This window comes from Thamnophis elegans, chromosome 4 (genome assembly GCF_009769535.1).
Source record: "Thamnophis elegans isolate rThaEle1 chromosome 4, rThaEle1.pri, whole genome shotgun sequence".
Taxonomy (NCBI): domain Eukaryota; kingdom Metazoa; phylum Chordata; class Lepidosauria; order Squamata; family Colubridae; genus Thamnophis; species Thamnophis elegans.
In genome coordinates, this window is record NC_045544.1 from 91,384,831 (window position 1) to 91,400,778 (window position 15,948).

Consider the following 15,948-nt stretch of genomic DNA (forward strand, 5'->3'; position numbering starts at 1 on the left):
AAAGGGTTTGGAAGGTCATGGGCATGCCAAAGTATATAACGATGGTATATAAAGGTGTATAAAGATGATATTCTACACTCCCAAGACCCAATGGTAACATAAATATACAATATTCCTTCTCTGATATTAGTTCTCAAACCAACAAATGTAGAACTTTTTATACATTTAGATCTTATTAACAAGCCCTGACTATAATCAAAGTAGGAGGGTTGGACTAGAGCAGAGGGTTGGACTAGAAGACCTCCAAGATCCCTTCCAACTCTGTTATTCTATTATTCTTTTAAAGTAATGTATTGATTTAATAAAAAGCATTATGAAATATTGAAGTTCAACTAAACCCACCTTTTTTGCTCAATACCCTGTTGGGGGATTTCTGTCCATGGTAAGTCCTTATAGTTTATTGCATGTTGGATAAACCACTAGATTGTACCCACAGAATTAATTAAAATGCAAAACAATTTAACATTTGTTAATTTTGTAAAATTTCAGCCACTTGATTAAAATTTAAGTAATTTGTAAGTAATATTTAAGAAGTGATTTTTATAACATTGAATGAAGTTAGTATAGGAAGCCAGTAATAAGAATATCTCTTGTCACCATGCAGAACACCTTCAAGGGCAAGGAAGCTTCTAAAAATGTTTCCACCACCCCCACCACCAAGACAGGTGTAATATAACATTGATTACTCACAAGTCACAATTTGCAAATCCATTTTAAGCCATGATTTTGCATCTTTTCACCATATTTCATTAGGAATGTTAATATTAGGTAGGTCTAGGCAGCCTAATATTTTACTGCCGTTATGAGGAACATCTCTGAACTTGCAGTGATCATACATCCAGATACATTCCATTATTTTAAAACTATTTCAAAAATTAGGAAGTTCTTGTTTACCTAAGTTGCCCTGTGCATGTGTTAGTAACCATAAAGGCTAATGTCAAGCTGCCTAATGTCTAAACACCTAATTAGATAACATTTTGCTTTTTTTTTTAAAGAATAAGTTCTTCTAAACAGCCATTTTGGTGTAGAGGTTAAAGGTGCTGGGCTATAAGCCAGGAGACCATGAATTCTAATATTGCCTTAGTGCTAAACTGGGCTGAATACCTTGTACCAGTTACTCTCTCTCAGTCCTAGGAAAGATGCAAGGCAAACCACTTCTGAAATCTTTTCAAGAAAATTGGAAGGACTTCTCCAGATATCTCCAGGGGTCAACACTGGCTTGAGGTAGTCTCCCGCCTAAGATATTCTAGAATTCTGCTTTATCAAAATTCCTGAATATATATGTATTTCAAAAGCAGATGTATTCAATAAAATACCATTCAAATCTGTTTTACTTGTGTTGTAATGTATGCAGGGAAAACACATTTAAATATAAGTGTTCTTACACTATTTATAGTACTACTGTATATACTTTATTGGATTTTTAAAAAGCCTAATCACAATAAATTACAAGCCATTCAAACTTATACCATTTATATCATAGCCGACTAATCCTTTAAGTTAAGGATAATGTTGAAGGTTATGGTAGTTGATTATTCCCTTAGACAATTGTTGTTTTGATGTTTTGTGTTTTGTTTTGTTTGCTTTTTTAAAAAAATGTGAAGGCACCCAATATCATTTTGAAGTTGGATAGTCTAGACAACTGATAAATTCTCTCATATACAATCACATTCTATCTATCTATCAAGAGTAAATAATGATTAAAGGATTAGCATAGGATCTAGATTTAACTATTTTTCAATCATGATCTGACTAAGGTGAAGTCTTTTTCTCACACAGAGAGAACAAACATGTAAAAAGTTAAGGATACCCTGGTAATTTATATGAACACATCCATAAAATTTCTTGGCTATAACCTTTTTCCAAGATGTTTAATTTTTAAAAAAAATTCCAGCTATAGGTCATAGCACTAGAATTCTTTGGTGGTGTAGTCCCATTCTAGTTTCCAAACCCAGCAAGGTTTGGCAGATGCTGCCACTGGTTGAAGACTAAGAATGCCATCTTAAATTCCTGGAGGAAAGAAAAGCCGGAACTGAACAAATAAGTTCAGTTAGAGTAAAATACAGAAGCAATTTAGCCAAAGTGCACACGTCTTTATGCTACTTGAAAAGAACTTCAGTTGCTTTTCCTTTTAAATCTGATTGTTTTTACAATAAGGAAACATATTTTCTTTAATCAAAAATAGTTGCTGAATTTAGTATGAAGGTTCTTTTTCCAAAAATGGTATCAATTTCTGTGAGAGATAATTGCCCCTTGCCCAGCTTTGGAATGGCAAGTCATAAAGAGAAATAGCACTTGATAAGGTAGGAATTCAGAAAGACATAATTAGTCCACATAAATTGCAAATGTTGATACCATCCATCATTGCCTCCCTTTTTTTTAACAGTGCTAGATGGATTATCTCCACTGTATAAAAAGGACCTTAATGAAATGTCCAGCACACCAATATCCTATAGTAGTAGAGACAGGGCATTCTAAAATGCCCTGGCTTTACTGTGAACTATTTCTACAGACCACTTATGTGAACACTACCACCATCACCTCCAGCCAAAGGATGCTTCCAATCAGGTAGAAGAGCTATATTGCCTTACAAAGTATAGGATATAACTAGGGAGGGCCCAAAAGCAGGATCAAATGCATCATTAGTTCTGAGCATAAAATCTTTATGCTCAGAAACTTAAGTCCAGAAAACTTAAGTTCTTTTGTCTCTTATCTAGTGCCAATTTGACTTGACAGCAGATCAGATTCTTGGGTAGAGGTAGCATAAAATTTTTAATATATTTTAATTTAAAGTTTATGTTCCAGTTCTTCAGCCAAAATTGTCTTCTGGTAGTCGTGGAAGCTGGCAAACCCTTGGCTGAGAATGGACACTATTCAGATTATCATCAATCACAAAAGTGGCATGTTGGCTACTTTGTCCCTATCTATTTGAATTCTCTGTGCTATGAAAACATAAGATGAGATACTTGTTTGGTGGAAAGTGTTGGAAAGGTTGACAAAGATTGAAGTATCCAGGAAGCCTTTTGTGACTAGAGAGATATCACTTTGCCATCTCTGCATTTGGGGATTTCCATTTTGTATTCCTTTGGATGTTTGGGGGTATTGTCTGATCCTGTGTCTGCTATGAGTTCCAAAGCCAACGTTACCATAGCATCCATTAAGTCAATTGTGAACAGGTTTGGAACTCCTGAGAAAAAGTACAGTAAGCAGTAAGCCCACCAGTTTGCCTCCAGTCAACCTTAGGCCCTCATGCTGCCTCCAGGTCTCTTAGAGGTTTTATGAACACAGTGTCACTGCCTTTAGAGAATCAACAGCCATGGGTGATTTTAGATCTTTCAGACCTATCGGGGTATGGTTGATTTTCCTGAATAATTGTAAAAAGTCTACTCTTTAAATAGTCTGGTGGATTTGGAGTTTGGATGCTGATCCTCTCCCTCAGCCAGGAAAAAATTTTCCTCTTCCCTTTGTGACTAGTCTGAAAGAAGGCATCTGAGTCCAGTGTGAAAGTTAGCTTGCTGGCAATTGGTACTGCTGAGGTAAATGGCGGAGAAAAATCGAGAAAAAACAAACAGCAATCACAATCTTTTTAGCCGGTGAGTGGGATGGAGATACCCACTTCAGAATACCATGGCACCACTTATTGGAAAAAGCTTCAGATAAATTTTTCCTCTGCACTCTCCTTCGCTTGCATTTTCTCTGCAACATATTGATATAATAACCTTTGTATATCACATCAATAAAGCAACCTTTACTCTCAGTAATACATCATAGAGAGAAAAATAAGAAAACGATAGATTGCAAAATACATTTAAAGCCCAACAAGCTAATGTAATTCTGCATAGCGAAAACACTCTCCCCGTTCCAACCATCAAAAAGTTTTAATATTGCAATAAATCTTACCCAAATGCCAGTTCACAATAATGAAGCCATTTCACTCATATCAGCTAAGACATGTATAATAAAAAGTGGTAGCCTATAAGTGTGTGTGTGTGTGTGTGTGTGTGTGTGTGTACACATCAGAGGTGGTCTGCTCCCGGTTTGGCCTGGATCAAACAAACCGGTACTAGTGGCGGCAGGAGGCTCCGCGCACCCACCTGGACACTTCTGCAGAAGTTTCTGGACGGACGTGCACAGGAGCACACCAGAACCGGTAGTAAAAAAATTGGCAACCCACCACTGATGCACACATACACACACACACACACACACAGCCAGTTTTGTGTAGTAGTTAAAGTACTGGCCCAGAACCCAAGAGACTGAGAGTTCTGGTCCCATTTTAAGTATGATAGCTTGCTGGGTAACTTTGGACCAGGCATTCCCTTTTAGTCCAACCCATTTCACAGAGTTGTTGTTCTGAGGAAAATAGGAAGAAGTACCGGTATTATATATGCTCATCATATTGACTTACATAAAGTTGGGATAAAAATCTAATGAATAAATAAAATATCAAGTCAGAAGAATAGACTGTCCTGCTCAATATTGTCCACTAACTCACAATACATCTTAAGCATTCCAAGCATGTATTTTTCCCAGCCATTCTAGAAATATCAGAAGCACAACTCCCAGAATATGCATTTAGCCACTGAACAATAATTCTTTCTTAACTTATTCTCAATCTTCTCCTTATGATTTATTTATATATATATATATATATATATATATATATATATATATATATATATATATATATATATATATATATATATATATATATATATATATATATATGTTATATTTATGCTGATAAATAAATAAAGGGAGACTAATATAGATCTATTTCAAGCTATTTAGCTCTCATCAGCTAGCCATACCCAAGTTTTTGGGAATCGATATATATATCAGTTCTTATACTCTGATGATATATCTACGGCATAATCAATTCCCCTTTACAAGAAAGTTTCACTGAGAAAAGGCTACATGCAAATGCGTAGCTACACAAATCTATACAAAATACGTACCAACTCAAACAAATCTTTTATCACATCTAGAACAATCTCCCTGTTAATTTAGTTCCAGGATTTACATCTTCTCTAACTTTTTTTTGTAAGAAAAGATGGACACTTATGCATTAATACAAATTTTAAAACTAAGGAAAGCCATTCTTCTTCAGAATCCCTGCTAACAAAAAATGGTTTCTGCCTGTTAATCTAACCTCTTTATTAAAATAATATTTCCATTGTAATATTTTTGTGGACAAGCATGTATATGTGCAAGAATACCAATACAAACAACACCTAAGTTTGTGCACTGCCAACTTTCTCCTCTTTTCTTCAAAACCAAGTTATAACAACAGAAGCAACACATTTCATGCTATTGTGAATTCGTCATTGTCAAAACTATCCGCAGTTTGAGATGTGAGAAAACTGTTCTGGCTCTAAAAAAAGCCATTGAGTAATGTTTTTGTTTTGTTTCGCTCATGAGAATCAGATTGGATATTAAGATAAATTAACACAAGCTTTTACGGATCTCATTATTAGGATTTCCGCTTTTTCTCTGTCTACAATCCTAATACTTTAGCTTACTTTACTGTCCTATCATATTAAAATTGTCATAAAGCATTTGTCACAACACTGTTTAAACTGTCTCAACAAACCATGTTTCTTAAAGCTTCTTTTTCTTTCTGAATTGGACAAAATATGTGGCACAAAAAAGCCATGGAAAGATACATGCTCAGCATTACAAGACAAGATAGAAAGATGGACATGCACATGGATTAGAGAACAAATGAAATTATATGATATCATCAAGAGAGTAAAACAATTGAAATGGAAATGGGCTGGTCACATGGCAAGAAGAACTCATGGCAGGTGGACCAAGGCAGTCATAGAATGGATTCCGCTTAATAAAAAGTGTCCATGAAAGAAGGATCGTGTCCACCACAACAAGACAGATCGATGACATCAGCACATGTTGCGGGCCCAATTGGCAAAAGAAAGCTCAGGACTATATTGATTTTGAACATTCAGAAGAGGCTTTCATCCTGCAGTTGATAGACAATGGCTAAAATGATGATGATGATGATTCTTTTTAACAGCTAGTTCTAACCATTACAGGGTTTATAGCTACCTCCATATTGGGTTTTCGTTAAAGAATCAGGGCAATATTTACACATTTCATTTAAAATAATATAAACTTTAAGAAAATGAAAAGATTTTTTTTCTTGTTAGCTACCTCCAAGACAAAGTTTAATCTTAAACTTTATCTAAGCCATCTACTAATAAAGAGTGGACACGTTTTTTAGTTCCATCAAGTATGGTAAACAATCACTCCTAGTCTCGCTTCTTTCCAAATTATATGGACAAGGAACTGATTTTCTCCCATACACACCCAATATGTACATAGAATGATGTTTAGATCTCATGGTCTAATGGGAGAGATTCTTTTGAGAATTATGGGTGTCACTGACAAGTATAGGCTGAACTTTACTCTTGTTATCTTGGAGATAACCACAAGGGGTATTCTGCTGATCATATTTTTTTCAAACTTTTTCAAACAAATTCATTTGCTTATTCATTGAGAACATAAAGTAGATTACAACTCTGCATTCACAACTGATCTTTGGGGACTCCAAGTATCACAGAAAGCTCCAATGCTTCACCAAACTTCCTTATTCCTTATGATTATATTTTTATACAATGTCTTTTCCTCAGAAATATTCAAATGCACAAGCTGAAATAATGTGTGATAATGAGACAGGCAAGGCTGTTGCTCAACAGCAACAAGTCCTAAATATTTTTATCAAAATGTTCTTCAAGAGCTTTCAGAAAGCCAGAGGCTGATATTAGCAAGATGGATCAGTTTATAAACATAAGGGGTGAATAATCATCTGATCTAAAAAAACTATTCCACCATTCTGCATTTGTGGAAGCAAACTGCAGATATTCAAATTTTGTTCAGTCAAATGGCAGGGGCGGGAGGAGGGGGAAATCAGCTAGAACTGGAGATGTTTGATAATGACATTGGAAGACTTATGGTTAATTCGTGCAATTGTTTTTGCAGGCAGATCTCAGGTATCATGCAATCTGAAATGATTACATTGGAGATCCTAATCTAAAAGGATTAGCTGGCAGTTACAAAAGGTTTAAAACCCTGGACTATTCTCCCAACCTAAATGAACCAGAGTTGCATAACTGATATCTTCCAGATTTAGCTTCCATGATCAATAGCACGGTATGGTGAAAGTTGTATTTTAAAACATTTATAGAGCACCAAGTAGCGTAATCTTTGAACAGATGACAGGGAATTAAATGGGTCAGAACAGTAAACTCTACATTGAATGAAATTGTTCTATTAATCAATTCATATATTCCTTATGCGATTCTTACATTCTGCAGTTTAAAAAGACATTATGGCTAATTTTTACACATTCTCTTTAATACCTACTTTATACTTTTCAGATTGTTTGTGAACTACCATGTATTACTTACATTTTCCTCATTTCAGTGGCAGTTATTCTTTAAAATCTAAGATCATAAATTTGGCAAGGGAAAAAAATGTCCATAACAGAAGGTGATCATTTGAATTTCAAACTGAATCTTTCTTGCTTTCTCCTCAATTAGACCAAAACATGTTGATTTAAAAGGTTTGTGTCTGTATGTTTCTTTTTTCAAACTTATTTTTAGACAGAATAATGGCCCCCCTGCTAGCTTGGCATTTGCTCAAAATTTTTGTCCCCGCAAATCAAATCTGTTGCTGGAATTTTTCCCTCTGCTTTCCCTACTCCCCCTCCTCTCCCTTTCAAAATACCAAGGCACATTAACCAAAAGATAAAAAGGTTGGTTGTTGATATTACAAAGCGCAGGGCAGGTGGTTAATGTTTTTTTTAGCACAAATATCTGATAAGATTCCCAGGGGACGCTAGAAGCAAAAGGGTGTTTCAACAGAAGTGAAACATTTGCATCATGAGTTGGGGATAACCTTATTTTTAATCTTTACCCTAAGATTTGTCTAATAATTAAAAAAAAGAAAATGTTTTTAATGACATGAACAGACATTGAGAAATCTGGGCATCTAATGGGCTATGAAATATTATGAACTGGTAAGAAATTTGCTATTTAGGAAGCAAATCAGAGCATCTATCCATCTATAATATTGACTCTAACTTTCAGAGAGCAGTATCTTTCCTTGCTCTACTTCAAGCAGTTGGGAATTAAAATGTCCATGTGCAAAAGATGTGCTTCCCAAATTTATATTTATGATAGTGGTTATTCTTCTACAGTCTACAACCTCCAGTGGCATCCATCTCTTTAATTATTTGGGCCTAACTAGAGCTTCTGCCTCCTTCCTTTTTCCTCATCTCCTTTGTGCATTTGATTATTAATGGAAGAAAATGGCAGCCCCAATTGCACTTCATCCTTCCTGCTTTCTACTCCATATTTTGACTACTATTGCAAAGAATAAGAAAACTGTCAGCATCAAGAAGTAAGAGCCGCATGAGACTCCATGTTTTAACAATTGCCTTCTTAACGGATTCACCAACTGTATTTATACATTTCTTCTTAGACATTCTGCTTCATTGGAACAGGTGTGTTTTGTTTTTAGTATATTGTACAGACTTTTTATATTTATTATTATTAGGGATTTTAGTTATTATTATCATCATTCTCTGAATTCATGAATTCTGACCTTTCGGTTTGTAAGAGCATTATGTTTTGGAAATAGCATGACAGTCATTTATATTTTCAAACCATGTCCCACAGAACCTTTGGATTCTCCAAGAACTCGATTGGATTCTTTTGAGAGCCTAAGGACCCTTTTTCTTTACATTTCATTCAAAGACAGACAATTTTCTATCACAAGAACATTGTCTCTTCATCAGGAGTTCTGGGAACTTTTCTTTTAAACTAAAAGTTTCTGAAGCCTGGAAAAAACTGAATTGTATCACGTTAAAGTTTATGAAGTCACCTTCATTAGGAATCAAGGGAATAGCCTGATAAATGGTAATACTAAAAGACTCAGCAACTTGCACTGCTGAAAAAGCAGTTGAGTACAATTATAATTAATTATAACACAGCATGTAGGGTTCTCTCATAATATAAGAAACTGCTAGGGGACTCTGTTTGTAGACAACAGTTAATGGTAGGTTGCCACCTACTGGCCAACTTTAAGAAATCTCCTTTGGCAAAAAGTTCCTTCAAAACCAAAGTAGACATTCTTGGGCAAATGTATGGTGGTGGTTGTGATGGAGGTTTTTTAATTCAAGCACTAGCTTTCAACTTCAGAGGTTTAATTCTTTCCAGGCATCCTGTTCCATTTTTAATTGCTTCTACTATTATCACCAGGCAGAATTTCAGGAATATAGGTCTCAACATCTACTGGAGGTGGCAATTTGCAAGTGGAAAATAGCAGGATCAGAAAAGATTAAGCGGGGTTCTTTTCAGATTCAAATCACCTTAAGAAGTTTCTCAGTAACACATGGCTCTATTCTGACAAGGGGAGAATTTGTTCTATTTGTCAGAAGATGATCTTCCAAAGGTGTGTTTTTAAGATATAAAAAGGTAACAGTAAAAGTTCCCCTCGCACATATGTCCTACTCCAGGGAACGGTGCTCATCTCCATTTCAAAGCCGAAGAGCCTGCGCTGTCCGAAGACGTCTCTGTGGTCATGTGGCTGGCATGATTAAATGCCAAAGATGCATAGAGCAATGTTACCTTCCCACCAAAGGTGGTCCCTATTTTTCTACTTGCATTTTTACATGCTTTCGAACACCTGGGACAAGTAACGGGAGCTCACTCCATTATGTGGTGCTAGGAATTCAAACCGTCGAATTGCCGACCTTTCTGATCGGCAAGCTCAGCATCTTAGCCACTGAGTTGGCAACGACTAGCACATATGTGCAAAGGGAACCTTTACCTTTTAGGATACACAGTATATTTAAAATGAATTGGACTACAAGACTACATTAGTTTTCCCCTGCAATTAGAAAAACAACTTACTTTCATCAGTGTTCATATTTAAAAAAATAGGATTAGGGACATGATAAGACAGAGCATCTAAGCATTGTACTTCAACACATAGATTTGGGGGGGGGGGGCACACGACCATGAACAGCTAAGGGAAAAAAACCACTTTGCTCAGGTCTTGCCTGTCTTTTAAGACTTTTGTTGTATTAAAGCAAGATCTCATGCCTTCTATTTTTTTTCTGTCTCCAATAATCTTTGGCCAGGTGTTTTGAATGTTCTTAACATGACCATGTAGGGAATGACCTTCCCAAATTTGTCCACATCTGATATTGGAAGATATACTGTATATACTCAAGTATAAGCCTAGTTTTTCAGCCCACTTTTTGGGCTGAAAAAAGCCGCCTCGGCTTATACTCGAGTCAGTGAAAAATTTGCCCGAAATGGAGGAGAAAAAGGGGTGGGGCCATGCCGCTGGGTGACACTCGTGAATGGCCCGGTGCCCCTGTGAGTTTCCCCTCCCTCTGTGTCAGTTTGCCGCGCAGCGCGCACCGCACCATCCCCCCTCCTCACGTTCTAATGTAATGCAGGGCTGTCTTACGATTCCCCTTCCTCCCCCTCCTGCCGCTCTGCAACAATGTCCCACCTCCTCCTTGTTATGGCAAGCAGCCACATAGCGATGTCCCACCTCCTCTGGTACAGTGATCCAATGATAGGAATCACTGTGCTGTGTGTCATAGGAGGCGGGACATCGCTCCCGCGGCTGCACGGGACATCATCATCACAGCGGGACATCAGCATCATGAGGTGAGTGAAGTATTTCATTGAATACACCGCTAGTTTACTGTTTTTCTTTGAAATAAATATTCAAAAACATTATTGGTATCTATTTTTATTTTTGAAATTTACCGGTAGCTGCTGCATTTCCCACCCTAGGCTTATACTCGAGTCAATAACTTTTCCAGTTTTTTTGTGGTAAACTTAGGTGCCTCGGCTTATATTCGGGTCGGCCTATACTCGAGTATATACGGTACCTTATATTGACACTGAGTGCCCATTTTAACTACATTCTACTTATCACCATTCATTTAGTGACTGTTCAAAGTTACAACAGTACTGAAAAAAGTGACTTATGACCATTTTCACACTTATGATATCCCCATGGTCACATGATCAAAATTTGGATCCTTGGCAACTGGTTCATATTCATGACAGTTGCAGTGTCCCAGGGTCACATGATCCCCTTTTGCGACCTTCTGACAAGCAAAGTCAATGAGGAAGCCAGATTCACTTAACAACTATGGCAAAACTTACTTAACAACTGTCTCTCTTAGCAACATAAATTCGGGGCTCAACTGTGGTCATAAATCGAGGACTACCTATACTGCATCTAAAAGGAACAAATCAAGTTGTGCTTTGTAAATGACCAGTCTTTTTAAAAGATTCAAAAGATCTTTTCAATTGAAAGATTCATTTAAAATCCTGAAAAATTACTGGTACTCTTCTGTCTTATCAAAAACAAAAGCAGAAGCAGTTGTTGTGAAGAGGGTTACAACTGGGTTGGTATATTTTGTGTTAATGTAACTAGGGGCAAGGTCTTTCCTAACAACCTTTCCATTCTGCATAGTCTTGACAACGATAAGAGAAGCATATAGATCTGGCCTCTTTTTGTATATCCAATCAATGTATCATGGAAAATTTTGTGTCTTTGCAAAACAATACTTGGTTCCAATAGAAAGGTTCCTTGCTTGTTACAAATGAAAAATAACAGAAGCATCATTCTTTTTTTGGTGACCTTACAAGCTGCTTCATGCTCTTCTCTCTCTCTCTCTCTCTCTCTCTCTCTCTCTCTCTCTCTCTCTCTCTCTCTCTCTCTCTCTCTCTCTCTCTCTCTCTCCCTCCCTCCCTCCCTCCCTCCCTCCCTCCCTCTCTCTCTCTCTCTCTCTTTTAGCAATAGCAGTTAGACTGATATACTGCTTCATAGGGCTTTCAGCCCTCTCTAAGCGGTTTACAGAGTCAGCATATTGCCCCCAACAACAATCCGGGTTCTCATTTTACCCACCTCAGAAGGATGGAAGGCTGAGTCAACCCAACTTGAAATTATCTGTCAGACCTGGATTCCTGCAAACACCATGGGAAGATCCAATACAATAGAGATCCTGATATAATCCAACCTTCCTCTAACTGCTGACCTTCGGGTGTGCTGAGGAATTCTAGATTGGGGAAAGCTGAAGCAGAATCTCTCCCCAAATTTGATTATTGCAGCCCAGCATGATCATCCCAGCATGATCATTCTTACTGGTTTGCTACTTACATGATACCTGGATGCATAACTGCAATTAACTCCAGAAATTCTAAAATATGTCTATCTCTTCTTTAGTAAAACTTATGTTTTCCCATTCATATTTTGGACAATGGTTGTTTGGGAGGGGTAAAATATACAGGGTGACAATATCATGACGTACATTTTCCATTCCTATCCATTTAACATAAGTAAATGAATGTACATTTTCTTATTCCTATAACATATGGACAGGGTGGTTGATCAGGTGGCAGCAGCAAGCCAACCTTGGTTGATAACACCTAAAAAGGTTCTGGCTTGAGTAATACCTGGAGACCACCAAGAAATTGCTGGGCTATAGAAAACTAGCCTGAAAATTCAAAAAAGAATAGCAAATCCCTGCATTGGTGTCAGGAAAATAACATTTTATTTGTTTGATTTCTATAGCTGCCTATCTCAACAAGAATTATTATACTACTTTCCTTGTCAGGAATTCAAATAGTGGTTCTCTAACCTAGCACAGGATTCTATCTTTTAAAGAGGATCTACAGGGAGACATCACTATGAGACTATGCTAAAGCAGTAGAGACTAGATACAGGATTGCATCTTACGCCACAACTATGAATAATCAGAGTAAATTTTATTAGTCTTCTCCCTTATTATTTCAAAGTCCATCAGGTGAAATATACAGATTTTCAAAGCTTTGGCTGATAGAACAGAGAAGCACATCTTGCTTAATAGCTCTTGATGCTACATCAGAGTGAGGACCTTGTTTGTTGTGCTACTATACAATTCTCAGTATCCTCATCATAGATCTTGTGGGTGGCGGTGGAAGTTGTAATTCAACAACATCTGAAAGTCACAGGCTTTCCTCCCTATTCCACATCATTTTCACTTTGTCCAATATTGCATGTAGGAGATTTATTGATTATGTCTTCTATATATAGCATGTGGTGAAATATTCCAAAATACATTAAAAAAATAGGATTTTGTGTGAAATCTACTAAAACTAAATATGCAATAACATATTTGGCTTTCTTGTGACATACTGCTTATTTAGAAAGTGAAAGAGTATCTTCTCACCATTAATTTTAAGTTATATACTGGATGGATGAATGGACAGACAGATGGATGGATGGATGGATAGCTAGATAGAGTAAGGTGTATATCTATACACTGTAATATTTAAAATAATGAATATTACTTAAAATAATAAATATTTCCCCACCATTGCCCACCTCCATCTCAAAAATAGCATTCCTCTATAGATTAAACTTGTAGCAACATTATTTGGATTAAGGAAAGCAGTTAAAACTTGCCTGTTTCAACAATTCTCTAAGAGAGAAATTCATTTACATTCCTCCTCTGTCTGACTTCTTTAATTTATGGGATTTTAAGATTCTCAGAATCTTAATTGTTGCAGAATTGATTAATTTCTATTGGATATTTTTCATCTTAAACAAATTACCTAAATTAAGAATTTAGTGCCCTCCCTCACCCAGAAAAATACACAGTTTAAAATATAGTTGGGTTTTTTTAAAGCTAAGCAATAAAGTAAGAGGCAACAAATTAACATCAAATTCTACTAATTAGGGGACAAGGACAACAAAATTAAGATAGATGGTTCAACATACTCCTGGACACATGTATTTTTCATGTGTTCAGGCATACTTTGAGTTATATGTAGTAACTTTTTTTTAAAAAATGGCCAATGAGCTATAATTACATTCTATAGATTTTTAAATAAAGTACTGCATTGCAAATTTATAACTTTTAAAAATCTGAACAACTGAAATATTCCAAGCTGCAAATGAATTGCAAAGTGTGCATCAACTCAGTTTACAGAAGAATTCAAACAATTTGTTAAAAATAAAAGCAACTGAATTTTACTTATTGAATTACTTGATAAAATTTCACCAGAATTTTGTTGTCGATTAAGTTTCCCAGGGGAGCCAAGGCCAATGTCCAGATCTAGATCATCCAAATAGTGATGAGTTCTCAACAAGAGAAAGTAGTCCTTCAGTCTCTCTAGACTCAAAACACTTAAGATTTCAAAACAAAATTGTTTTGATCTTGGGAGTGAATAGGAGCCAATAGAGAATATGACTCAGGCAAAATTATTTAGCAAGGATATGTCAACAGAGGATTTGTGGACAACAGTCTCAACATGGCCTCTAAAAATGTTCCTGCTTGAAGTAATTATAAAAAAAATAAAGAGTTCATATATCTTACTCATAAATTTTCTCAGAAACAAACATTTAAATATTATGATACAGCAAATAAACACTTCACTTAACTGTTCAAAGACTTGTTACAGTACAGCCAAAAAACTTCCAAGAGTAGGTTTGCCTTCAGACAGAATATAGACTATTCCACAACTGGGCACTTGTACCTCTCCCAGGAAAAAGCTCTATTCTCAGTAAAATCAGGGCTTTGATGACACCTTATGAAGAAAACTTTCTCTGCACAAAGAAAAATAGCTTTTCAGGTAGTTTTTTTATAAAAAGACAGCTTTTTGTACTAAGGTACAATTACCTGTGTGAGATTATTCCAACCTTCTACAACCTAAAACAATACAATGTAAAGAGACAGATTAACAATCCTAATCAAAACTAGGACTTTGATACCACGGGGATGCTATCATCATCATAAATAAATAAAAATATTTTAAGAAACAGCACTATTCCTTTGAAGCCTAAATGATTTATAGTTATATTCTCTTTATCCTGAATTTGGTCCAGGCTAAACTGTTGCACCTCATTTCTTCTGAAAACTTTATAAGTGAAATCACTATATGTGATTTCATTCTTTTGAGTCAAAGCAAGTGGCAACATCTCAGTGGCCTTAACTAAACTCAAAAACAAGATAATTGGATCTAAATTGTATTTGGACTGGGTGACCACAAAGGAATCATAGGGTTGCAGATTAAACTAGAAAGCTTTTTTTTTAAAAAAAATGATCAACCACTTTGGCCTTGTTACCAAGAAACATGAATATGTCCATATAGTCTCCAGGAATCACATTCAATCTGAGGGATACATTATCTATTTTTTCTTGTAATCTGTTTTGGTCGGACACTTTTATTTCATATAATCTTAATTCCTGTTACTAACATTAAAGCTAATCAAAATATGTTACTTATGCATTACTTGCTGGGACACCCATGTTTTTGTCCATATTCAGTATTTATATCCATAGTAGATTTATAGCTACAGTTAGATTAAAATTTATTGAATTGTTTTCCTGGGGAAGATACCATAATATGTACATGCAAAGGAAAACCTGTTCAAAATGTGATATATTTAACTCCTCTTCATTTCAACAATAAGTTTCAAGAACTCTCTATATTTAAGCAGATTTCATAAATCTTTAGGCATATCTATTGCATATAACTTTATTCATTTATTTTTTCAAATTAAAACTTTGATAGTGAATTCTTTTAAACCAGTGTTTCGTAACCTTAGCAACTTTAAGAAGTTAACACTACAATTCTCAGAATTACCCTGCTAGCATGGCTGGCTGGAGAATTCAGTTAGGAAGGGACCTTGGAGATCTTGAAGTCCAACCCCCTGCTCAAGCAGGAAACCCTACACTATTTCAGACAAATAGTTGTCCAATGTTTTCTTTAAAATCATCAGTGTTGGAGCACCCACAACTTCTGGAGGGAACCCATTTCACTGATTAATTGCTCTGTCAGGAAATTTCTCCTTAGTTCTAGATTGGCTCTCTCCTTATTAGTTTCCATCCACTGTTTCTTGTCCTGCTTT

The 15,948-nt window shown here is 36.0% G+C and overlaps 1 protein-coding gene across 2 annotated transcripts in view; it reads right to left on the bottom strand.

Moving 5' to 3' along the window:
• The window catches only part of RPS6KC1 (ribosomal protein S6 kinase C1), a 113,261-nt gene that overhangs the window by 12,400 nt on the left and 84,913 nt on the right, over window positions 1–15,948 (bottom strand). The gene's annotated exons all lie outside the window — the stretch shown is intronic.